This window comes from Bombus impatiens, unplaced genomic scaffold, assembly GCF_000188095.3.
Source record: "Bombus impatiens unplaced genomic scaffold, BIMP_2.2 scf_0171, whole genome shotgun sequence".
Lineage (NCBI taxonomy): Eukaryota > Metazoa > Arthropoda > Insecta > Hymenoptera > Apidae > Bombus > Bombus impatiens.
The window spans coordinates 25299-51146 of record NT_176590.1 but is presented as its reverse complement, the minus strand read 5'-3'; the positions used below and the strand labels follow the sequence as shown (position 1 = coordinate 51146).

At 33.9% G+C, this 25848-nt stretch overlaps 1 long non-coding RNA gene across 1 annotated transcript in view; it reads left to right on the top strand.

Moving 5' to 3' along the window:
- The first annotated feature begins 23427 nt into the window (after positions 1 to 23427).
- Positions 23428 to 25848, top strand: part of LOC117151380 — a 12002-nt gene continuing 9581 nt past the window's right edge. Inside the window, exon 1 of the long non-coding RNA XR_004461266.1 lies at positions 23428 to 23439. This is a non-coding gene — a long non-coding RNA (uncharacterized LOC117151380). The remainder of the gene's footprint in view (positions 23440 to 25848) is intronic.

Here is a 25848-nt window from a genome sequence, read left to right as displayed (position 1 = left end):
TCACTCTCTCTTTACCCAGATATCGGTCGTTGTCGGTAAAAGCATCGCGAAGGCTGGCTTCGTCGCGAAAAATCTTGGAAATTGTTTCTTGGTCACGGCTTCAATGATAGCATCTAAAAGGGCGAGAATTTGCAGTGTTTGCGAGAACGGATTTTCGTAAGATCGCGCCGTTGTTAAACAAATTTACATTTCATGGAAATAATACTTTGTCGGTGGTTGAAAAGTAGGAAATGGAGAAGAAACAACGTTGAAACAGTTCGAGAGGAAGATCTTCCGTAGGATTACGTGATCGTACAATTTGCATTCTGTGAGAGTGGTATTTTGTTAAAGCGCAAAATGTGAATAACGCGAATAAAGCGGACAAGGATGAAAAATTGGTAAAACAGAGCTTTGTGGGGAGGAGGTATTTTAGTAATTAAAGAATTTTATACATTCCCTTTGCTTTTTTTAACAGTGTATGAAGTATGAAATACTACAAAGAATCAAAGTCGTTTTATAATAAGCTCATTCGCGATATGGGATTCGATATTCCATTGAAAACAAAGGCATGAATACATTTTATCTCATGCAACGACTGGGATTTCGACAACGCGATAAAAGCCTCGTTTTCATGGAAATATTTCAGTGAAATACTAGTGCAGATTTACATCTAAATAAAATAAAAAAAAAAAATACGTGTGACAACATGCGCGTTGAAACGCACGAAATAATAAAAAAGTAAAGGAATGATATCGCATATTGAAAAACGACGAGCAGAGTAGGGTATATTTTTTCAGTGTCCATGTTACCAACATTATCCTCTTGTTTGATTTTGGTGTTAACCGCGTACTTTTACACTTTCTTTATAGCTTTAAAAATATTGCTCGTCATAATACTAAAATATCATTTTAACAGCTGTGTTTTTATTGCTTCTGCAAAATGTGTCAACTATATTTCTGGATCTAACAGATTCTTTCCACTTTCCATTTTCCAGCAATATTATGTTGAAATATTTTTAGTCATAAAATGACATTAAAATAAAAAAAATCTACAAAACTGTACCTATCGTTTGTCCCTGTGAACTTCAACTAGAAATGTTACTTTTGCCTCTTTTTATTGACCACGGTTAGAAATAAAGCGAGAGTACGACCGATTTCATAGTGTAAGTAACTCGAGAAAAAAATATTCGTTAAGTAGAACACGTATACATGTTGACACAAGCGTAAAGAATGAACAAAAAAATGAGGAAAATTATATAAAACGTGTAAAGTTATACATATGTACATGTACGACATACGAGATTCCTGATTTTGTAAAACCAGCGACACGTGTTACATAAAACAATAATAAAGGTGATCCATGACGTTTTATAAAAGAGAACTCATTCTCTGAGATACGAAATCTTTATTTCCTTCCGCCTCTACGTTCCCCTGTTAATCTTCCTTTCTGCCTTCTTTTCTGTTAATCTTCTATTCTTCCTTTCTCCATGCCGCCTGGCATGCGCACGTGCCAATGAAATCTTCGTTCCTCTTTTTAAAAACGCGTATGTGTGTACGTGTACCCTGCGTGAAATCCACTTTTACGATTATTGAACCTGGAAATAGCGGAAACGGTAACTGCACGGTTTTTTCATTCGACCTTGCTTCCGGTTTTGCCCCGTCTCGCATTCTATTTCGCGTTGTTATTGCAAATGGAGCAGTGGAATAATTTGTGATATATTACGAATCAATATGTGGTCTTTTTCACTTTCTATATTGCATTTGTTAAGGTAAAATTGGACAATGAATTATTAATAATTTACTGGTAATATTATGGTGACTCGTTTGTAATCTAGAACGTCGTTGATTAAAAATATATTATACAATAGAAATATCAAAGATGGTTCTCATATTTCTTCAAAATATTAAAATAATTATCAGTGATTAGTTCTTTCGAATTTTGGACAAATTTATTGCAATTGTGCCATACAGAATTTGATCTTAAATTACAACTGGCAGGTATCATATTCGAAGCACTGAAACATCAATATTTATTTTACATATTATTATTTTAATCATAGTCTTTGTGTCGACAAATAATATTTTATAATTGTACAGAATTCGACATTTCAGCAACAATGAACAATCTGTACAGAATGTACGAATAAATTTTAATATATTACATGATATCTCTTTCATTTCTATCTCAATTATTATTCATCGAACGAGTCTCATTTATTCCAATTTCAAACAATTTAATCGAGTCTTCGTAATAGTTCTTTTTTAAATAGCGCTATTTAATCGATGCAGAATTTCAAAATTCTTTTCTTTTTTTCTTGATGACATAAAATTATATTTTCAAACGATGTTCGTAGCAATAGAATTCTCTTTCAAAGACCATCTTTAGTATTCCCTGAACATAGAATCCGTTTATTTCCGCTCATCCTTAATTCTCTTTTACGCTGCATTGCCACGAAAATTTCCAGATCTCTGTGGTAACTTTCGAAGCAGAAAGTTGTTGGGCAAGAAGCGTCAGCATTCGGAAATGTTCTGCGATGCGGCCTTAGTCTGCCATAAAATACGCAAACAGATCTTTCGTTTCGTAGTTTAATCTCTTATGTACGTTGCGCCATTATAGTGACTTTCGCGGATGTCATCTTATATTACGAGTTATAATGGGACTACAGTGACTCACTTTACTATTCATTCACTCACCGTTTGAATGATCTTTTTCATTTGTCTTGTTTCACACTTTTCCTGCCCTCGCAACGTTTTATAACAGTGTTAACAATGTACAGATAGAATATATAGTCTTTGTTTTTGATACGCCAGTGTCAGATATCAATTGTTGCTTTTCGTTAAAATAAATATACCATTATTAGATGCTCTTTTTAACATGCCGATCCGTATCCTTATAACTTTTAAGAATCTTCAACATCAAAATGTCGCTTCAAAATGGAAAACGAAGAGCAATTTGAAAAACACTATCGCGCTATGAGTGTGAAAATTGTGACGTGGGTCTGTCTGTCGTACCGCGCTTTAAAATATATCACACTCAATTGTATTATTAATTATTAAAGTAAATTATTAAAGTCAAAATATCTTATCTTCAAGAAAAATTATAATTTAATTATCAAAAACTTCATTTCAATGCGTTTGCATAGAGGACAGCACTATCCGTCACATATTGCAGTGCTGTATCGTTTACGCGTAATTCGCGTCAAACTCTGCCGTACAGAGAAACAGCTCCGCACAAAATTCAACCGTATCTACGGGGTTAAGGATGAACGAGAGGCAAACAAGTCAGTATTTAATCGTAATTACTGACAGAATATTTCAAACTGCTTCTTCGACTTTTATTTTTTGTACTTTCCTTCATTTTTCTGTTTGTATATAATATACTATAACTTTAGTTGGAATCTTTGATTACATCGGTAATCAATCAAAGTAATGACTTTGAGACATAATTTTCAGTTTCAACTAAAAACTTCTGTCTTTTATGACAGTTTTAATATTTATTTAGATGTACAAGATGAAGTATAAAACTGGAATCATTTTGATAACCTGTTTAATCCCAAAGGTAAGCTGTTGTACAGTTCCAAAGAAACTATACGGTGCATTATATGGTTTCCTCTCGTTACATACACATTTGGAAATTTCGAGAATATCTTTGATTTTTTATTTATGAAACAAATTCTACCTTCACATTGAAAATTATGGGTGATTAAATTAAACTATGATCACGCTACTAATCACACTTAGATGTATCTTTTCTCGAGAAATTTTTTTTAAATAAGAATGAGACGAGTTATGAAAAGTATATTTCGCAAATATTTAAACAATTTGTTTAATATTTCTCTTACTTCCTTATTAAGTTTCGTGCTTAAATATTCAGAAGGTGTAAGATTAAAAAAATATAAAACGCACACTTTTCTCCACTCATCATTTGTCCTCGTACATTTCAGCATGTGAAGTTTCTATGCAAACGAGAAACAATGAATTCCATTTCTGTCGGCAATTTCGCCCACGCATTCAATTATTTTCTGCATCGAACGCGTGTATGCTATTTCGAAATGGAAATAAATATTTGTCACGCGTACTTGTTTGTTTGATTAAACATGATTTTCATTCCCGTGGATAAGAATATAGATTCTGGTAACGTAGATTCTAGAAAAACTTGTTGTCTCCTTGTTCAATATATTTCATTTTCGTTTTATTATATACCAGTTATTTTCTCATGAACTTTTTTCAAAAAGAAGTGAATTAACGTTACTAGGTACACTTTACGATAGTTTTGTGTAAAATGATGTTAAATTGAAAAATATTGCAATTTTGCACTCAGTAAACTAAATACAGAAGCTAAATTTCTTATTGAAAAGCGATTGTTCTATTATTATTCAAAACCATCGATAAGATAACGATTTATGACACTGCTGAGTGGGTCCTAAGAAAAGTCTAGACCCGAAAACTTTTGGAGGGACAACAGTGTCATAAACCACTTTGTAAAAAGAAGCAAACTTTTATCCTTCACCTCCATCTTGAGCGGTAAACAGCAGAAGCGAGAAATCAGTCGTCAAGAGCTGTCGCCTTCCATCTGACGAAAACCAAAGGTTGTCGCCTGGCTGCCACACACGAGAGGCAGAGGCGCCAAGGAGCAGTCATCAAGAGTAAGGTTGTCACCCGTCTTACGACACCTCCGGGTGATGGTATGACCGCCGAAAATGACAAGACAGATTCAGTTAGTCGCCCAGTACGGTTCGTCTCCGTCTCACGAAGTTCAACGGTCCAACCGCCGGATACGACAGGGTAGATACGAGCAGTCATTCATCGAGTACGAAAATCCATCTTACGAAGTTCAAGGACCGTAGTCTGACCGTCGAACACGACATAACAGTCAATATTGTGTATTATATCTAGAAAGGACAGTCCCTTAATAGTCACGCATCCAATAAAATCATACAGTTCGCTTTGTGATCAACTGTCTGGCCTGTAACTTCTTTCCTCTGTCATCCCGCTCACAAACCGCGAGTGTTCGGAAGTTATACTGTCTTTAAAAATATTTCCAACTATTTGTACATTATTAACGGACATAGATATGTTGAGAATAAAATATGGTATGTATTATAGTTTATTTATCTAGAAACGAAATTTTATCACTATCTATTTACAGTGTTTAATAAAATATAAAAATTGGAATATATTTTCCAGATTTTTTCATTCGATAAACATCGATGGTATCGCAAGGTATCAATACTTGAAGAATTTCTGGGTATTTCAAACGGAATATCTTGCATACCATTGGCCTTTGAATTCCCCTTTTCCGTTCGTTTTCAACAACTTCCAACAAAATCGTTTGATCTACACACCGCGAATTTTCCGCAGAACGATTGCATATTCCATGAAGAGACGTATAGTCTTTCACGCTCTCCATTTTCAGGACGAATCCCACGAGTGCTATGAAATGTATGCCAGCCGTGGGAGTTTCTTTCGCATCGCAATTTCACCAGGAATGATCCTGTTCGACGATCGTAGCTCAAACAACGTTTACATTTCCCACCAATTTTCATTGATTTCTTCAACTGACACATTATAATCGTTATACTTTTTTATATCTTTTTTCGTTTCTTTGTCAAAAATATAATAAAATTCGAAAATTTCGAGTTCTTCAACTCCTACAATTGGACTCTATCGAGTTACTTGCGAATGATGGTAGCTCAAAATTCTAATTAAGATTTAGAGTACTTGGAGCTTCTATCTTTTTCTCAACAGCAATTGTGATAGTTTAAACCCATGAAAATCCTTCTCTTTGAATATTTCCTGGTTAATAACGATTATATTTTTGATTCAATCTTTCCTTCTGGATTTTGAATTAAGGTTTAAAGATTTTATAAACTTCAGAAAATCTTTCCAGTAATATTGTACCAATAAGTCTCAATCATTTAGTACATTTTTGAATTTTGAAATTATTCAAATCTGATATCAAGAATTCCAGAATCATCGAATCACTATCATTCTAAATTTTTTCAATTAAACGAATTTCCTCTTAATTAACAGTAAGCTATTCAAATGTCTGTATTTAGAGAATGATTAGGTATTTAAAAGGTATTTAAAGTTGAAAGAAAAACTTCTCAACTAATCTTTCCTAAATTAATTCTAACTTTGACGTAGCCACGACTTACGTTCCATTTGGGCTCGCTGAAAATAGCCAGAAAAGCTCTATAGTTCCGGGTAGTTTCTGGAAAGTAGCATTCCTGAAACTTTCAAGCGTGCCTCGAGCCTTTGATCGACACGCGATTTTTCTTCACGATTGCCAGCAAGTGACCACAGTACACGTCGAGTCAGACACAAAGTACTTGCGGTCGTTTGTTATACGGAAACTCGAGACAGCTACCAGACGGTTACCACGAGCTCTTTGTAAACCGAGAAGTATCCCTTCAAGATATAGTTTGCTTCAAAGGCATAATTTATAAACAATTTAACGAATAATCAATATTCTGTTCTTTTGTCTGCTAAAGATATAAATAAGTTTCTATGATATTCCTTTGAAAGTGAGTATTTTACTTTTACATTGTTCCGAATAAGCTTTCGTCTCTAATTTGAGCTACTTTTACGTAATCACTTACTTTGATGAGAAGCGAAAGTATATATATTTTAATCGAAGAAGATCGAGATATCATATGAAGATCAATTCAAATAGCACTTAAATTAAAAAACCAACAAATGTAGACACTCTTTTTTCTTATAGTCTTCATATGAAAAACAAAATACATGCCATATTTTTTCTCTTTATGCGTTATGATTTAATAGAAAATTTCAAGCAAAATCGAGTACTCTTCTGCGGTTTCGGGTGTTACAATGGCATCGTTTCGTTACCCTTCGATAAGCGTTTCTGATATCATCGATTCGACCCGCTTTTTCCGCAGTTTCTCTTCGTCCCCGAACCAACAACTAACGGCCAGCCTTTCTCAGCACTGATCCTACCTAATCGGTTGGTCTACGTCACCGGTCAAGCGTTTACTTATTTGCAAGGGCGTGGCGGGCTCACTCTATATATCGTATCTTGGCCATTCAGTTTCTAGGTGGGGCCTAGCTTCAATGAACTTCTATTGGTTCGTGCCAGAAATATAAATTCATAAATTACGAAGGAAGCGGTAAACCACGGGAGCAGCTGCTAAACTTGGATTATTCGCAAATCGATACCATTTGATTTCTTCATTGAGCTTCCTTTTTCCTCTTTTTTTACTTCTTTAGCAAACTGAACGGAGTTCCGTTCAAATGGTTTATGGAAATGCCAGCCATTCACTGTAATTTGTATGGTTTTAAGTTAAGTAGTTTAATACGAACAGGTAGAAGTACCGAACACTTAAGATTGGTTTAGGAGGAAAGCTTGATGCCAGTGCGTGTTTTGCTTAAATTTACTTAAATTTGGAATTACTCCGAATATTTTGACGTACGATCATTTTTATCTGACCTGAATTTTCGGAACATTCTGATACTTCCCTCTTTGCCGTGTCTAACTTAGATTCGTTACAACTTCGTGCTTCAAAAGTATCGATTAACGCTGAAAAGCTTACGCGCCGAATACTCCTGCAATATGTACGGCTACTTTTCTCGGTCTGTGAAAACTTTTCGTTGAAACGACCAGCAAGAACTTACCCAACTTATTCCCAATCTGTTAGGAAATACGAGCACGTTCCACTGAAGTTACTTAATTTAAAAAATCTACAATCTGGTTTTCCGACTTTTAACATAATATCAAATTGCACATTAGATAAAAAACATATTGATAATCTTACAATGTTCACATTGAAGGATAAGTTAGCAGTTTCGAAGCTATATATTGTTAAATAAATAGACAATTTCACTCTTACGTAAGATTGTTTTCTTGGCAGTTTGACATTATTATTAAACTAAAACTTCATAGACGCAATTAAATATTAAAACATATTATATAAGTATCTCGAAATTAGTTTGTTATTTTAATTGTTAGAATAACAGAAAAATATTATACGGCAATACAAAATAAGATGAGTTATTAATAAAACTTTACACATCTTTACAGAAAATCTTCGTACATATTTTAAATAGAAAAGATCGTACTGAATTTTCACGAAATCTCTATTGCTTCCATTTCCTATATCGAATAAGTAGATACTGATCTCCTAACAAAGACGACAAGCCTGGAAAGTAACCTGAATTTTCAATTGTGGCTAGAGAAAGTTAGCCTCGTCACAAAGGTATCGTTTAATGCGATCGCAGGTCGGCCACGAGGGAGATCGATTCGCGGCTCGTTTTTACCGCATTACAGATGGCTTCCTGAACGGATATACAGTAGGATACTGGCCTATTTTGCACCGTCGACTTCCTCTTTAGACACAGCGTATACAGAGGCCCCGAACGCTGGGTAAACTCCAAATGGAAGAGCTTCTCGCGCTAACTCGATGGCTGCCTCTACCTGATTTACGTTAAACTAATTGCCGCGGCCCCTGCCAAAATCAACTTCCGCGAGATAAATGTCATTCTACTTCGCGAAATATTGGTGTTCACGTTAAGGAGCAATTTGGAAGAAATAAAAACATTTCATGGTGTAATAGTCTGTTTTTATTGTTTTAAAACGTAGATGGATAAGTCGTAAAGTATGAAATTTTTATTCGCAAGTTGTCAAACAGTGTGCTTTGTTCTTCATAGAATAAAATGCAATATAAGATATAAATCCATCAGAATCGGTGTTATTCAACTTGATATAAACACAGAAAAATAGCTGTACCGATGAATTGGAAAATTTAAAATTTCTCTTGTATAGATTTAGTTATTTATATAACTCGTTTAAATTTAGAACTATCGACGATTACAGTACGAAATATGTGGTGAAGAAATAGAACTGAAAATGCAATATAAAAGCTAAAGAAACATTTAAGATAATATTCTATTCAAGAAATTGTGTGTAAGATAATTTACGAGTAGCGTACTAAAGTACCATAGGATTCTTTGAACGAAGAATAACGACAGGTCGTTTACTGGAGAAATTAGTGGTAAATTAACGGATCGGATAATATTTCAAAGCGTCACAACAATACCTTTCAGGATCAAATAACGTAATGTCTTCGAGCCATTTGGACAATTAAATCTACTCTGCTTCGAACGTATTGCTATGCCAGTTGCCAAAACTGGACGGAATATACTGAACTGAAGAAAGGCACGTCGATCAATCGATAATATGAACGAATGAAACATTTGTATAAAACAGACGAAAGATTCGAATTGCTCGATTTATTTTTTCAACATTTCCTCCTTCCTTATTAAGTGAATTAAGATTAAGTAATAATTTTCCAATAATATATATATATATATATTATTATATATATATATTATATTATATATATATTATATATATATTATTATATATAAACAGTCGAATATATATATATATATATTCGACTGTTTAAAGTAATTATAATAACATTTATATTACTTCTGGACAATTATATAATATAGAAATATTCGTGTTCGATTTTTCTTAAATCGTTTAAAAAAATTTTTAACATTTCTTAGATAAAGAATAAGGGTGATCAACGGATAAAAACAGAGTTGGAACGTATGTTCCTTTAAACGTTAAAGCGTAGTTTTTTCGGTTACGCAACGCTTAAAAGTACAATACGGCTTATTAAAAGTTCCCAAACGAACATTTATCCCTTCGCAGAACATTATTTACTTCCCACTTTTTTTCGTTACCTTTCGTTGTTTACGCAACAGCGTCCCCAGAAAACTCTCGAGAAATTCTCGTTCTTTCGAGTGGAATCCCCCCTCCCCTCTACTCTTTTTTACTACACCCATTCAACTTTCTGTAACCAATCGGCACTTGGCGAGCACCTTCGTTTTTGTTCTTCTCGCCACGCGATAAAACGGAAACATTCAAGTTTTATAACAGCTCTTCGATTCGACGAGCAATCTGGTACGAGTACTTTACACGATCATTTCAAAATTTGTATTCTTTTGCAAAGGAAGTTGGACCATTCTTTGACGAGTTAATACTTTTTAACAAGTATTGATCGCTTGTAATTTGAGCAAATAAATTTTCCAGCAGTGTATAAGTACATTTCTTTTCTTTTTCAGGAAATACAGGATAAGATTTGAAAGCACTTATAAATTTAACCTTGATATATGTTTTGTTTTCATTTTCTTACATATTTCCTAAACACCATAAAATTATGGGTTTCTTTTTATTTTAAATTGGAATTCAGCTTCATACTTGCCAGAAATATTTGAAGTTAAATTAATGTCTTTGTTCATTTTTTAATTAATGTTTGGTATCGATTAAAATATAACGCAGTAAATCAAATTAATTTAGTAAAATTGAATTAATAGCGAACTGATGTAAAACTTCGTTACTTTATACTTCATGTGTAATCTGAATATATAATTAACAAAGCTTTCAGTCTACCAAACTGATATTCAAACTCATATTCCTTCAACAATTACATATTTCCAAACATCTCACATTTTTGCACTTTTCATTCGCTCTTTCCAATTTGACGAACAGATACAAAACAATATGTAACATTGCAATATTATGTCACAAACATTAATCAACAAATTCGATCTGTTAATAATAAAGGATCTAGAAAAATAAAGATTCTTCTCGTTTTTATCTCAAACTGCATTCCACAATCTCTTCCAGTTTCCGTTTCGCGTAAATTCTTCCAGCTGACATCGTCGTCGTCGTCTCAATGAAACGGTTCATAGAAAAATCGAGCAACAGGAGCATGACAAAAGTGGCTGTGAGACACGGTCACGGAGACTTTTAAAGTAAGCTTTTCAACAGCTGCACGACGAACAGCCATCGTTGAAACATCACGTTCTTTTTTCCTCTCCGTGAGTCGCGTTTCTGCCTGCTTCGCGCGAGATTACTAAGTTCCTTTCGTTTGTAATAAAGAGGAATGCAGAGAACAGAGAACAAAATCTCTGGTCTATATTCTGCATTGTACTTACGAGACTAATCTGGGCTAAATATTCTTTCGACAGATTTCTTGGTAGCTTTGTCTTGTAGATATTCGTAGACCTTTGCTGATCCCAGATTTACTAACAAAGCGTTTTTGTATTTTGCAGCTCTTGGATGGAAAGTTGTTTGACTGAAGACTTAAATAAACTTTGTTGTATTAATTTTTTCTCTTTGCACCGATTTGAGTAGAGTAATTCTTTTATCTATATTATTACTCTCCAAATTATTAATTCTAAATTCTTCTTCATTTTAGTGTACCATCAAAGGAGTAACCCTTTCGCTTCGGCAGTCCAGTCCGCCGAAGTACTGTCACTGAATGGAAACGCGCGCCAGAAATACGCACAGTGCACGTGGTTGCTATATATACGTTTTCCTAAGCCTTAAATGACAATAATTCTTGCAAGAACCGTGTATGAAATATCGTTTCACTGTCAATGAATCTAATAGATTTTTTCTAGCATGAAACAGTATACGATTGTTTGGATGTTTGAAATATATTGCGTGAAACGTTTTGATATTATTTCAACAATGAGTAACTTTAAGAAGTGTTTAATTCAATATGTCAATGAAATCAACAGAAGATGCCAATAACAAAAAAATATATTATTGACTACAGATAGCACTTGTATATGCATCATTTGGATATCGGATATATGGGGTGTCGGACCCAGAAGTCGTCGCACGGTCACCGTCTATAAGCGGTACTCGAAGCGAAAGGATTAATCAAATCCAAATTTCCAATTATACATTCTCAATAAAAACTTTAGACATGAAAAAACACGAATAACAAAAAGTGATACGCATATCGTTTAAGCTATTCCCTTCATTGGATAACGCAAATAGAGATAATTACAATCCCACATCTCATGTCAGAGATAAACATAATTCTAACCTTCTATTGCGTATGTGTACTATGTACAATAACAAGTACAGCGACACGGAAATGACAATAATGGCGAACAAAAGTAAAGGAGGTGACAAGGGAACACAGATGGAATGTTAGTTTTCCGTATCTTGCTTTCTCCTTTTACGAAGTGCTGTATGAAGTGAAAGTACGAGATTATCAAATGATAATCTAACACCTAAAGAACCAGTTGTATGCGTTTCTTAGATTTGTATAAGTTTAAATAAGTAGATCGTTGCTCCATGGGGCAAGATTGACCTCGATGACGGTACATATCGAATAAACAATGAAAACATAACGAAGAGCGCGTGGAATGCTTTTCGTAAGCGAGAATGAGAACAGGTGGATAAACATTAAGATAAAAATGAAATAGCGCGTGTCTCTCGATGGCACGATTCGATAAAAGAGAAAATAAACCTCCTGTTTAGTGGTAAGTACACCAACGAATAAATAGTTTCGAATAAATGCTTGAAATTAAGATTTTCTTTTTCGTTCTTTAGGTGCATGATTTTTTCAACTGTAGAAAATATGAATTTATGCGTTGCATGACTATAGAATAAGTATATGATAATAAAAAGTTTATTTTTTAATTTTTCTGTATCTTTTTATATCTGGGAAGAAAGATTATCTGTCAAACAAATGGAATTTGTGTAATTGTTCTGACAATGCAATAAATTATTTTATCTGATTGGTTGTATATCATCACTAATCTCGTAATTGGGGAATGTTTACTATATACAAACCACTCGTTGTTAGATTTTAAGAATGAAACAGGTTTCTATTCAGATTTTATTTCCTTACAATTAGTGTTGCTCATACGAATATGAATTTACATGAATATCCGCGGTCTAGTAATTAATATTATATGTCTGTTACACTATGTTTACTACAAGTGTTATGTGTCTACCACGTTATATCTACGAGAATTATGTATCCGCATGTAATGTCAAATAGGAATGTATTTAAGAGATAAGCTGTGACATAAAATATTTTGCGAAACAATGATGAATTATTCGTTCTGGTAAAATAATAAATAAAAATTTAACTTCGTTAAAAGAAAGTTAATAAACTATTTATCTACAGTTTTCAGTAAGCTATGAGAAAACTATTTTGTGAATGACTTCTTTGGAATATATTATTTATTCCTTTATTTTTAAAGAAAGATTTTAAGTAAATGTAATGAAATTAACGTTAATTAATAAAAAAATTGTATCACAAGATCGTGGCATCAATTAAACGAAATAACTTACTTTCAGTACAGTAAACTTTTAATAGAAATAAAAATATAAAAAATAGGGAAGGGATAGAAATACGTACGCGAAACGTAGTTCTGAAAATAAGAAATTGTTTTTAACGGAGTCTAAATTTTCCGCTCCAAATGGTAATTTCCACGAAAAGTATACTTGATCAATATGTCGTGAGATTAGAGAAGAAAATGTCCCAATATTCATATTACCAATATATAAATGCGAAGTTACTAATGGCGTAAGAGCATATCATTTTTAATTTATTCGTTTGATTAGTATTATAAACTGTACTTGACTAATATCGCCATTTTCAATGATAGTACAATTCAGAAAGAACTCATGTCGTTTGTTCTTTACGTACCTTCTGTTCATCAAAATTCGGTTTTACTTTAAGTAGCAGGTATAATATACTCTCGATATTACTTTCAGAAATTATGAGCAGCTCCCTATAAATTGACCAATAATTTTGACGATCCAATAAAAATTCCGTTCACGTCGGCCCCAACCTGTCGTGTAAAGACATTTCGTTATCTCCTTTCGTACCTTCGAAACTTGTGGAACATAACTTTTGCTCTAAATAAAAGTTTAACAGTTATCTTATTTCATATTCGTGTTACTTAACTCTCTTTAAAATTACGTGTTTTTTACATGCAGATTTGGTCGCACCGAGTACATTTTGTCATTATTTATGAAATTATTTTTCTATCGAATTTGAAATACTTTACAGCTCCATATTCAACAATTTTTTTTATGTTCGTTGAATACGTTCGTTCGTATTGGCAAACATATTCCATTGTTCATCCTTATAAATATTTGAAAAAACCAAAACAACACACTTGTACTGTAAATTTTTCTATCTAATCCTTGAATATGGAAGTTTGCATTCATATAGGACGTTAGTTAAAACTCTTACCGTTTTTAAAATCAGTTCGATAAAATATTTTACAACTGCACCTATAGTTAGATATAATACATTCTCGATATTTAAATCCTAGTAGAATTCGAATGCAAATAAGAACATAAACTTAATATTTCTTTTTCTTTATCACAATTTTCAACGTTATTTTTCTAGTCTAAATATATCTATTAAATGTTTCTATCAATGTTAGCTAGTTTTTAGAAAGTAATCAATAATGAAGCTAATAACTAAATGTTGTCTGAAAGCGTGCGACAGTATCCAAGATACAAATGGAAAAAGGCAATGAATATTCGATACTCTGCAACTCGTGAAAGAAGGGAACAAGGAAGAAGGGTGGCGAAAGAAGGGTTCGGCATGACTGCTTTATAGTGCGGCAGTAGAATAACTTTGACCTGGATCGCTTGCATTGGTCGCACATAACTGCTGGCCGCTATCACTTTTCATAGCAAATACTACGGTTCGCTGTTTGCGACACGCGGTCTCAGAGCATTCGATGCACTTACGGCCATCAAAACATCGCGTAGAACACGTGCGCGCACGCAAACATGCGCGTAATTGCTTCGTAATTGCCGCGGCGACTTGACCGATTGCATTTGGTCACGATCTACCAAAGATTTACTGAAACCCATGTCGACAATCCTACGTTTCACTTTCGAGCGTATATTTTCAGCGTGTGGTGTCGATTTAGCACGTATATTGAGTATCGGATATTGCGACTACTGTGTCAAACTAGCTGAAAATTGACCTGGGGTTTGTTAGAACGTTTTGGAATTTAATATAAGAAAATATACATATGTAGGAATTTTTATTGCGTTATCTTCAAATAAGGTGAAAGAGTAGACTTATTATAAATCAGAATTATTGGATTATTATTTGTGTAATTCATTAAAACGTTATCGTATGTTATTTTGAAGTTGTTAGAAGGTACTACCGTTTAAGTAGATTCAATTCAGAGTTTCATTGGGTTCTATGTTAATTAAGTTTGCGAGAATCTTCCATGAGAATTTTAAAATAATCAATTTGCACGATTTAACCATGTGAATTAATATGATTAATTAGGAAATATATGTAGCTATTATAAAGCTATTATAAAACGAAATAATAATTTATTACTATTATCTTGAAATCTTGATATTCATAAACTCTCACGAAACCGATAATTTCAATAATTTGGTATAATTCTACAATTAAAGGTTCTACTTTATAAATTTTTAATTCTAGTTATAAACTTGCACTAAAAGTTAGGGGATTCAAACAATCGCGCATGTTCGCAAGTTACCCGGTGCCAATTAACTTCCATTATAGAGGAGAAATTTTCGGAAACTTTTTCCATTATATAAATAACCGTATCATAGCGAAGATATACGGTACAGTGATATGCACGTCTGACATAATATAACTTTATGATTATAAGCTAATACAATAGTTAACTTATCTAATCACTTCTTTACCTTTATTCCTCTTATATTTTTTTCCATACCTCCTTTGAATTCTATAGTTGGGACAACTTCAGGCCAAATTATGCAAAACTATTCCATATTGGATATGAAAGTATTTTAATAATATTTCTGTAATATCGGAAAATAAAGATATAAATTTTTTCCCGATTGCTTACAATTTATTAATATTAAATTGAATATACAAATATAAATTGGACAGAAACGATATTTGTTTAACTGAAACTAAATGTGATACTCGTATCTATATCAAATAACTTTACAGTTATTTGGCCACTCTTGTCACAACGAATCTAACACTCTCTCTCTCTCTTTCTCTCTCTCTAACAACTCGATCAATTCTCTCGACTCTACTCTTCGGTGTCTCGATCAACTCTGACTCTCGCAACACACACACTTTTCGACTCGCATACTCTGACCTTTCGGTCGTCCCACCTTGAAACACGAAACCGTCCTTCTGATCTAACGTTGTCTATTGTTTTTCGCATACCTATGTAAGAACTCGGTGACTTTAGTCACATAGGCGCTCTTAAATGTAAACGAACCACAGAAAGACGACGTACACGGTTTTTTCTAATTTCAACCGATCTCTAGTTCAAACTACTTTACGATATTACACTTCAAATAAAAATTCGCTTAGATGTAAATTGCCAAATAACGAAGTTTTTAAAATTTTTATTATCGTTGTTTCCATTTGGAGACCGTAAAGAAGAAATTTATTTGAATTTTTTATCATCCATTATAATTTGCATTATAATTAGCAAATAGAAATTCTTTTGAAAATTTAAAAATAAACATAAGAAATTACACTTTTTAGATTTTAATTTCATAGGAAAACAGTTAGCAAAAATGGGCCAATTAGAAATGAGTTTATTAGAATTTAGAAGTTTGAATTATTGTAATAACTAAATAGAATTTGTAAATCAGAATATTGTTGTAATTTAATACGCGACCTTCAATTACATGACACGAAAATACCAAAAACTGTGTCCCAATTTTATTAAAGTAACTAGTTCTTTGGATACTTGATGGCCTTTTATAAACTTCTACACAGTTCGTGTCCCACACTACGAATAATTACACATTCGTGTTAGGCATAACTTGTAGTTGACTTGCCTACAAAGCACGTTGACTATCGACACGTGACACGACTCTGGACACGACACAAATATAATGTGTAGTGAATTTACAATTAGAATAATAGTTTGCGTAAAATGCTGTACCCTGCATCTACATAATTACTACATTACCCGTTTATTAGTCGCACAGTGTTTTAATTTCAAATTAATGAGATGCGCTTAACCTTGCGTTTTTAAAAATGAGATTATCGTCATGTTTAAATTTTGGAATTAATGTAATTTGAAAGCGTCATTGCGTTTCGGGAATTTTCAAGTAATTTTAAATTTAAATAAATTTGTTTCTCCATTTTAATATATTTTATTACATAAAGATATTTAATGATTATTCTAAAGTTAATAATTGCATTAACGAATATGAAATTTGTAGCAAATCCAAATAAATTCTATTTTAAATGGAACGAAAAATAACAGCTCGGAATGATGAATCATCTCTATCAATTTATTATTAATTCAAAAGACATTAGTTTAAAGACATTAGTTTATTAGGTACATCAAATGAAGGGTTGAGCTTGATAGTTAAATAATTCAAGGAAAACTTATTTTCTTTTTAGTATAAGCCAAGGCGTGAATATTTTAATATTTTTATAAGAACCACAAAAAGTAAATTATTTAAATAATTATTTTTCAAACATTCCACTTAAATAGTATGTAATCATTTTTTTTAGATATTTTTATACAAAACTATATTTTATATCGGCAAACTGTTATCTTGTGCCCGCGTTCTCCTTCATACAGAAATGGAAGGAATAACAGAATACTTTGGTGTTTGAAATACTACTGTATCAGAAATCCTTCTTGTGCTTTGATCTCGTGATTCATGGAAGCGAACAGGATTTCAAACACGAACGGAAAATATAAACTCTTTGTGTAGACTATACAGTCGTGTAACACGTTTCAATTTTTTCTGTAGCACATTGTGAATTCTGTATATGCAAAAAATATGCATACGAAATCTTGAAAATATGAAAAGACTTTACACACACGAAGAATAAATATTATTTTAACTATTTTCTTATATCTTCATTTTATTTTCTTCTTTTTGTAAGTTTATTGTTTGTCTAATAAATTCAATTTGCAAATATTACAGGGAATTTCATTTATAGTAATAAAATGTTTAGTTAGTGCCTGATTAAATATACTTCTATTGGCTGAATTCACTTATCTGAATCTGAACTCTTATTATGTGAATAAAAAGTCGTAGATATTAGAAAGAATCAATGAACTCTTAGTATATAAACATACCGATTAATTCCATAAATTAAGATCCATAGAAGAATGACAATAATAGACATTATTTTTTTCAATTTTCTTTAGAATCTACAATTGTTTGGGCTATAGAATAGATAGATTTTGTCCGTCAAATGTATTTTGAATAAATAAATAAATTATTTACAGACGAATTCTGTTTATTATACCGGTCGGGGGAGAGCCGGAAAATTCAAATTCGTCTTCATTCGATGGTTGCATGTAGCGGCAACATTGTTTTGCCCGGAGTTTATTTGTTCTTACATTACTTGTAATCTAACGGTCTTGATACTCCGAGGCAAAACAACAACATGATTTGAAATGTCCCCTGATTCATGTGCCGCTACAGATTTACGAAAATAAGATTTCTTATTGACGTGTTGAATGTTAGCCAAACATAAACATTGCGAGTCTGACTCGCGACCAGATACGTGGGCCAAACGTAAACATAACAAGCCGAGCTCGCGGACTGCTTTTTTGCCCGTTATGATCGTGAGTGAATGTTAGTTCTTGTTTACGAGCACCAATCTGGTCTGTTTATGGTAGCGCGCGTCGATGTCTACCGCTTGGGCCCGAGTTTCGTCGAACTAAATGGCACGGGAAGGGGTTAATCATGTACTTGAACAATGTGAAATCGATAGCTTTATAAAAGATAGAGATAATCGGTATAACTTTTGAGAGATTCATTTGCCTTCCGAAAAGACCATATAAACGGAGTTCTGATGTATTCATTTATCTTTTACTACATGTGCCAACATCACCAAAACCTTTTTCATCGAGATCAAAGAAGCACAAATGAAAATTCCTGCAGTATACCATTATCAAACGCACAAATATCCTATTCGTTTTTCATTCATATTCGCCATAAGCATACGGTAATTGTACAAAAGAAGCCGACGAAACGAACCAAGACGATCGTCGGAATAAATTCAAAGAGTCTTGTAGAAGGGTATACACTCATCCACATTATCAGGAATCTTTGTTCTCGCTTTGATCTCGCGGATAAGAGGTTCTTTCAAGCGAATCGAGGATACGCGAGTTTCGCGAGTCGGAGAAGCAAGCGGTCGGAATATCGATTTCAGATTTTCTGCTGTCACACAGCTTCGACTGATGTTCCACTTTTTAAGGGAGAGACCAGCCCGCGGCACCGTCAATCGAGTGTGCATGAATTATCGATCATTGCCGACGCGGAAGCGTGAAAAAGAAGTAAGAACTGTCGACGTTCCAGTTCTCGCGAAGCCGCAAAATATCGGACCGATCGTTCGTACAAATTCTCCATCGATGGCCGTTTTCATTCCATTTCGTCAAGTTTCATTCCCTCTCGGCAGATTAAGTTGCTAATTCTCGTCGTCTCGGTATTTAGTCCCCACCGTGGGAATCGAAGCACTACGTGCTATTCGTTATACTTTTTATGATCCTTCAAAGTTTCATTTTTCATGTGGAGCGGTGAAATTATTTTTCGATATGGTATCTTGTTTCTTTTTTTATTAAAGCAATTAGAATCGTGGTTGAATTTTTTATTCTTATATTATTAAAATACGGGTTTAATGGCGATAAATTATATTAATAATTATGTTGCGAATATGTTTTATATGAGAAATTTAGTGGTACAACGATATATAGAATTTAATGTAAAAAATATGTCAAACTCCTATTACATCGTAAGTAAAGTGCTCGTTGTAATAATTAAGGGTAGATAAAGAAGCCGCTTTGCTTTGTTTATCTGCTTCATTCTAATTACTTTAATTTTATAAAAGAATGTACGTGGATGTAAAGTGACTTACATTTCTAGCAACTGTCTTCGTGATGAATGTAATAAAAGCTAAATTACAAGTGTAAACGCTGACGCTATTCTTGGATTAATTAAAGCAGTAAAAGAGAAAACACGCGCGTGGTTAACATTTTTAATTTTGTTCATTCACTAGGGAACATATGTTCTCCTTTTACGACCATGATTCAATTTCATTCTATTCTTCATTAACGTTTCACTCTAATCCTCAAAAGTACATAATAATTTTATGCGAGTAGATTTTTATCTTCTTACTTTTATATTTTTTATATTATGTTTTATATTGTATTTCTCTAAATATTTCTATGCTTTTTATTTGTCATAATTGTGTGAGAGGAACCATAATATTATCTATCTCTTAAAATTTATTTCGTAATCCACATTTTCCAAAATATTTCAATGAAAAGTTGTTCCTTAGAATCTAGAAAAAAAGCATCTATGTAATGAAGAAGAACGGGCAATTAACCTAAAGAAGCTTATCAAAATACGAACGAAAGAGAACCGTTTTCGGAATGTTGAAAGCCATCAAGACGAAGAAACATCAGAAAGATGAACCGAAGAAAGCCCCTTTGGGAATGTCGGTGGGTCATTAAACGCGTGTAACAGCCACCATGGAACATTGTTCCATGGTAGACGAAAAATTCGTGGAACGCGGCCCACTCTGATACCAGGCGAATGTTAATTCACTGAATTCCTCGAGCACATACTTGAATGAACTCGACGATTCGTCACTGTGTTCATCACGACGTAGCCCAGAGGGTTAGGAAGCGGATCATTAATTTCCGCGGGAAGCCGAACGTTCGTGTGTCTGTTCCGACATGCACACGACTGGAGGATAATAAAAAATGCCGGGTACGCCGTCGCGCTAATTGCGCTCATCTTTTATTTGCTTCATTAGACGCGTTCGCATTATCTCGCATTCGCATACTCGCGCGTGCCAAAACGCTCTCACAACGCGGGCAAGACGTCGATTCTCCGACATCTCGTCTTTTGGATCTTCATTACGCTCGGTCGCCTGCGGGCTAACGAACTGTGAATGATTTTTAATGGCACCGAGTGCTGGTTCTACCCTCGCGAGATTCATGATTAACAAGTCGATCTTTTACGACGTGAGACCGTTCGAAAATATAATGGTCTTTTATTTGATTCTATCGTTATGAAAAGCGTGTAGGGTATATTAATGAGAGAAAAAAATGTAGAAGCATTAATGTTTTCTAGATATGTTATATGTTTTTCTTTATAATCATGCGATAATAAACGAAGCAGTATAAAATAACTTTTTACGGATCAACTCTTTCAAAAATAAAATTAGGATAAGGGGTATATAAATATCGTTTTTATCTTATGACGATATTAATCGAATCGCAAAGACAAAATCGAACAAGTATATATTTCTCTCTGGAAATTACAAAATAAGCTTTCTAACTTTATAGCTTCTTCTGAGATTGTTCAATTCTATATTCTTTTACATTTCATGATATAGAAAGAAAATTATTTGTTATGATAATTATAGGAAATAAAGATACCAAAAAAATATTTGACCCCTTGCAATCTCAATGCAAATTAAAAACAAAATTCACTGATAATTTTTGAAAAAATCAGAGTATTCTTCATAACTTTACTGCGCTACTATTCTCGATTCAACGACAACCAGTTCAAAAAATCTATCGATCGGATCGACTAGACGCCAATGACGACCCTTTACGGCGATCAATCTCGATTTCGCCCGGTGGCGTGTTACTAAACGTCCACAGTCATGTGCCAAAACACGTTCGTCCTAATTATTTGCCGTTGCATAGGGGCCTTAAATCTTCCCTAGACGAAAATTTTAGGCTACATTCCCTGGTTGTATTCGCGCCGTAACACCAAAACTAATGCGCCAGAAATCCGAGTCGTCGTTGCAAGATTCAGTAGCACGCGCGACCGGGCGTGTTGCCAAACCAATTCGACTGCGATAATATTTGCATAAACTGATTTCATCGTATCAGCCGAATAAATCACGGTCTGACACGAGTAAATTTATTTCATCTCTATTACTTTCTCCTATGTTTTCCTAATAAGTATAGAAAACGTGAAAATTGACAACATTTCATTGCTACTAAATGAAGAGGAGTCGACTTAACGAGGAGAATATGATGAATATGACGAACTCGACGCCGTTGACGTATGACGAGATAACGTGTATCGTGCGGTAAAATAGCGAGTTCCGAGGACTCATGTCGCTTGGTGGTTTACACGGGTGTCGTTTTGATGTATTTCGGGGCATATTTCGAGATCTCTGTGTATGGAAAGAGAACCTGCTGATACAGAAAATGGATTTGAAAGCGATGATTGAGGACTGATGTACGTTAAACGAGACACAAATGGACATGTCTGCGATAGAATCCACATTTTATAGTAAATGAAATGAAATGAATAACTGAATAACTAAATAGTTAGTACTTGTCAATTATTAAAATGTATTTTGATAGTTATTGGTCTGGTGTGATGTGCATGAAGGATTTAACGTTACAAAAGAATTTATCTTCTAACGATCTTTTTGAAATTAAGAAAATATCGAAAAGATACATTTAGAAGTACAGAGTTTAATAAATCTTTATTATATAAATAAGATAAAAGTTACCGAGTGATTGGTAGAAATGTATCTTGATAATAGTAAGCCAACCGTGATTTGCACAAAAGACATCGATTTAACGTTAAAAAAGGATTCAATTTATAAAAAGCTTTTCAATGTACGAAAACTTCGTTTCACTGATCAGAGAAAATCTTTAACTGCAACGAAAAAGTTTCCTGTAAAAGAACAAAAAAAGTTCTTACTTTAAAATCCAGTAAAGCCTAAAATGTACACTCTAGTTTAACATGTTTATGAATGTTCTTCTCTCGGTCCAGAACATATCATAATAATACATACTGAAAGAAATCACTAGTTATTATTTACAATTCATACATTTGCATAATACACGTATTAAAATAGATACTGGATAATGGATATCAATTCCTTCCCGTGCCATTTAGTTCGACGAAACTCGGGCCCAAGCAGTAAACAAACCAGACCGATGTTCGTAAACATTCAGTCACGATCGTAACGGGCAAAAAAACAGTCCGCGAGCTCGGCTTGTTATGTTTACGTTTGGCCCAAGTATCTGGTCGCGAGTCAAACTCGCGATGTTTACGTTTGGGCCAAAATCTTCATCGCGAGTCTGACTCGATAAAGTAGGGGAAGGAGTTAAAATGGAGCTTCTGAATAAACTAAGGTGTCATCTTATGTAGCTTCCCTTCGTCAGTACTTTTAGAATCATTTCATTCAATCCTACAATAGTTAATCTTCCAGTTCTATGTTATACATCCACTACCGACGCGACGCGATGTTAAATCTATATTCTTAACCCTCTGAGGAAACGTTATTTCCTAATTCACCCTCATGGTATTTGATTACTGCCTAATTCTACGATCGTCATAGTTTTGAAGAATATTCGTCAAGTAGAAAATATAAATATATTCTGTTTCGATGATAAGCGAAGTGTATTAATTCTAAAATAAAAATCCTTTAGTAAAAATCCTTGAAGAAAATAAAATTTTAAGCATAAGGAAATTACATTCGGGAAGATTTTTGAGAATTAAACTCTTTCTCGTTTTCTATTCTGAAGATATTTTGTCGCTAAAAAAGATCAACAATTTTGTAATTAGGCTGCGACCAATGTCTAAGAATAAAGTGACAGCTGAAATGTGGACGTGGATTAATTAATACCAACATCAACTCAGACTTGATTAATATCAATGTCAGTTAATCGACATACAGCTAATCTTCTGTTGTCACGGAATATCTTTGAGTATACAAGCTTCCTCGTACTTCCAAACAAAGATTATTTTCACACTTCAGAGACTGTTAGAATTTTAATTTCCACCTGATTCAGTATCACGCTACTTCCTACTAGATACTTCGCTTTGATAGAATTACTTGATAACATTATTTAATAATCCAAGTGAACCATTTAGTTTAATATTTCCATCATTCATAACAAAAATTTATCGATTTCTAATTACGATACAACAAATAAGGACTACGATACAAATTGATATTTTACAAATGTATTCAGTCCGTGTGTTCTCATCTTAATCGATTAACCTATTACTTTGAAAACTAATATATGTGTCTGTGTAGGAAATAGGGAGGATAATTAATTCATCAAAAGACATGAATGGTAATCCATTTGTTCACCTATAAGTTATCAATTGCAGTTAATAACCATTTTCTTAAGTAATTTCTCGTAACAATATCTCATTCATTAATCTTACTCTCATAACAAAAAGTAACCAATAATATACAACTAACAACACGAATACTTATAATTGACATATACAATATCAAAAATCTTATCCAATCCGATTTCTTGAAGTATGTACTTATACTACTATTTAAACGTATTCGAATACTTTACATATAATTCTTTCAAATGACAAATTTTGTAGCACTCCTTTTCCTATCCTAGTCAATTGACAACTGTTCCATTATATAAACTAATGATTAATTCACCTCAACCAACAATTCGCAACAATCATTAGACTGCACCTTACAGTACTCGCCAATCCATCAATTCACAATTAATAAATCGAATTCATTATATAACACCCTGATCATCGCATAGAACCGATCATTTCGTCAATCCACGATAGCGAGAGAAACAGACATCTAAAGCGGATTCAACCAACTCGCATCATCGAAAATATTATAATACGAAATGTCGCGTCGTGTCGCCACTTTTCATCACGAAACGTCGAACGTTCTCTTTGTTGTGAATTCTCAACTAACTAGCGACCAGTCATTATGAATGAATTAACGCTCAAGGTGGAGTAAATGGAATATATCGAGTGCTAGTGTAATTTGGCACTTTATTTGCACTTTTAGTATATATGCAGAGTTTGATGTTCTCATCACGACGATTGTACGATTTTGTTGAGACTGAACATGTAATTTTTCACGAACGGTAGGACGCTCTGACGAAGATTGTCCCAAGATCTTATCGCTTTCCCCTTAGCTTCCCCCTAGGTTTTCCCCGATGTACCTGTACTCTCGGGGGTGCATATCCTCTGGTATTACCAGGTATTTCCCTATGCCCTGACCCATTGACACTTAAGGTGTCTTTTTAATGTCTTAATAATGTCCGCAGCATAAGGTTTACAGCTTGGGGAAATAGGCAATTCGGGCTTTCCCAAAAAAGGGAGAGGTGCTGTCCGAGTCATAAAGGCCACTCCAAATCCCGAACACTCTTGTTGACAACTTACTCACAGCATTTTTCTTCCTTCAGTTCGCCAGTATCGACGAGCTTTTATCATCTCGTGGAACACTGGAGCCGGTTCGTTTGAGCTCCCGGAAATCGAGTTTGAGTGTTGAACGTTGGCAACGTTCTCCGTGGCGCGCAATTTTCAGCTCCGAAACTTCATACGCACACCCGTTTAATGTCAGTTATCGCAGAATTTATGGAGCGTAACGACGTCATTAACAGCCGCGCGTTTTTTGCACCTCCGATCCGAAAGGAGGAGAAGGTAAGTCTTTTAATCAGAGATCCGGTTAAGCTGCATACGCGGTACGTCGACTCCGTTACTATACTTTCTTTATCGAAACCGTAAAATGCCGCAGAAATATAAATTAAGGAAATTTAGAGGATCTGGTTTATGGGCAACTGCAAAATAAACCTCCGAAAGTAAATTTTTAGTTTACGGCGAGATTATAGATGAGCAAGAATTATGTGATTATAAATTTATAAGATGTAATATGGTGTTGCAAAATTCCGGAATATTTTAATATCAGAGGCAGCAAATGGATATTTGTAGCTATTAACGAATCGACGAAAGTATATGAAAGGTGTGTACGAAAATTAGCATTTTAGTTAGTAATCTCAGTTAGTATATTTAAGTAAAAGACAGCGATGAAAGGTATCAACAAAAATAGTTGGCAATGAGAAATCGTACTACGATTGTTCAATTAGCCTGTCATTTGCCCCTTCCCGTGCCATTTAGTTCGACGAAACTCGGACCCAAGCGGTAGACATCGACGCATGCTACCATAAACAGACCAGATTGGTGCTCGTAAACAAGAACTAACATTCAGTCACGATCGTAACGGGCAAAAAAACAGTCCGCGAGCTCGGCTTGTTATGTTTACGTTTGGCCCAAGTATCTGGTCGCGAGTCA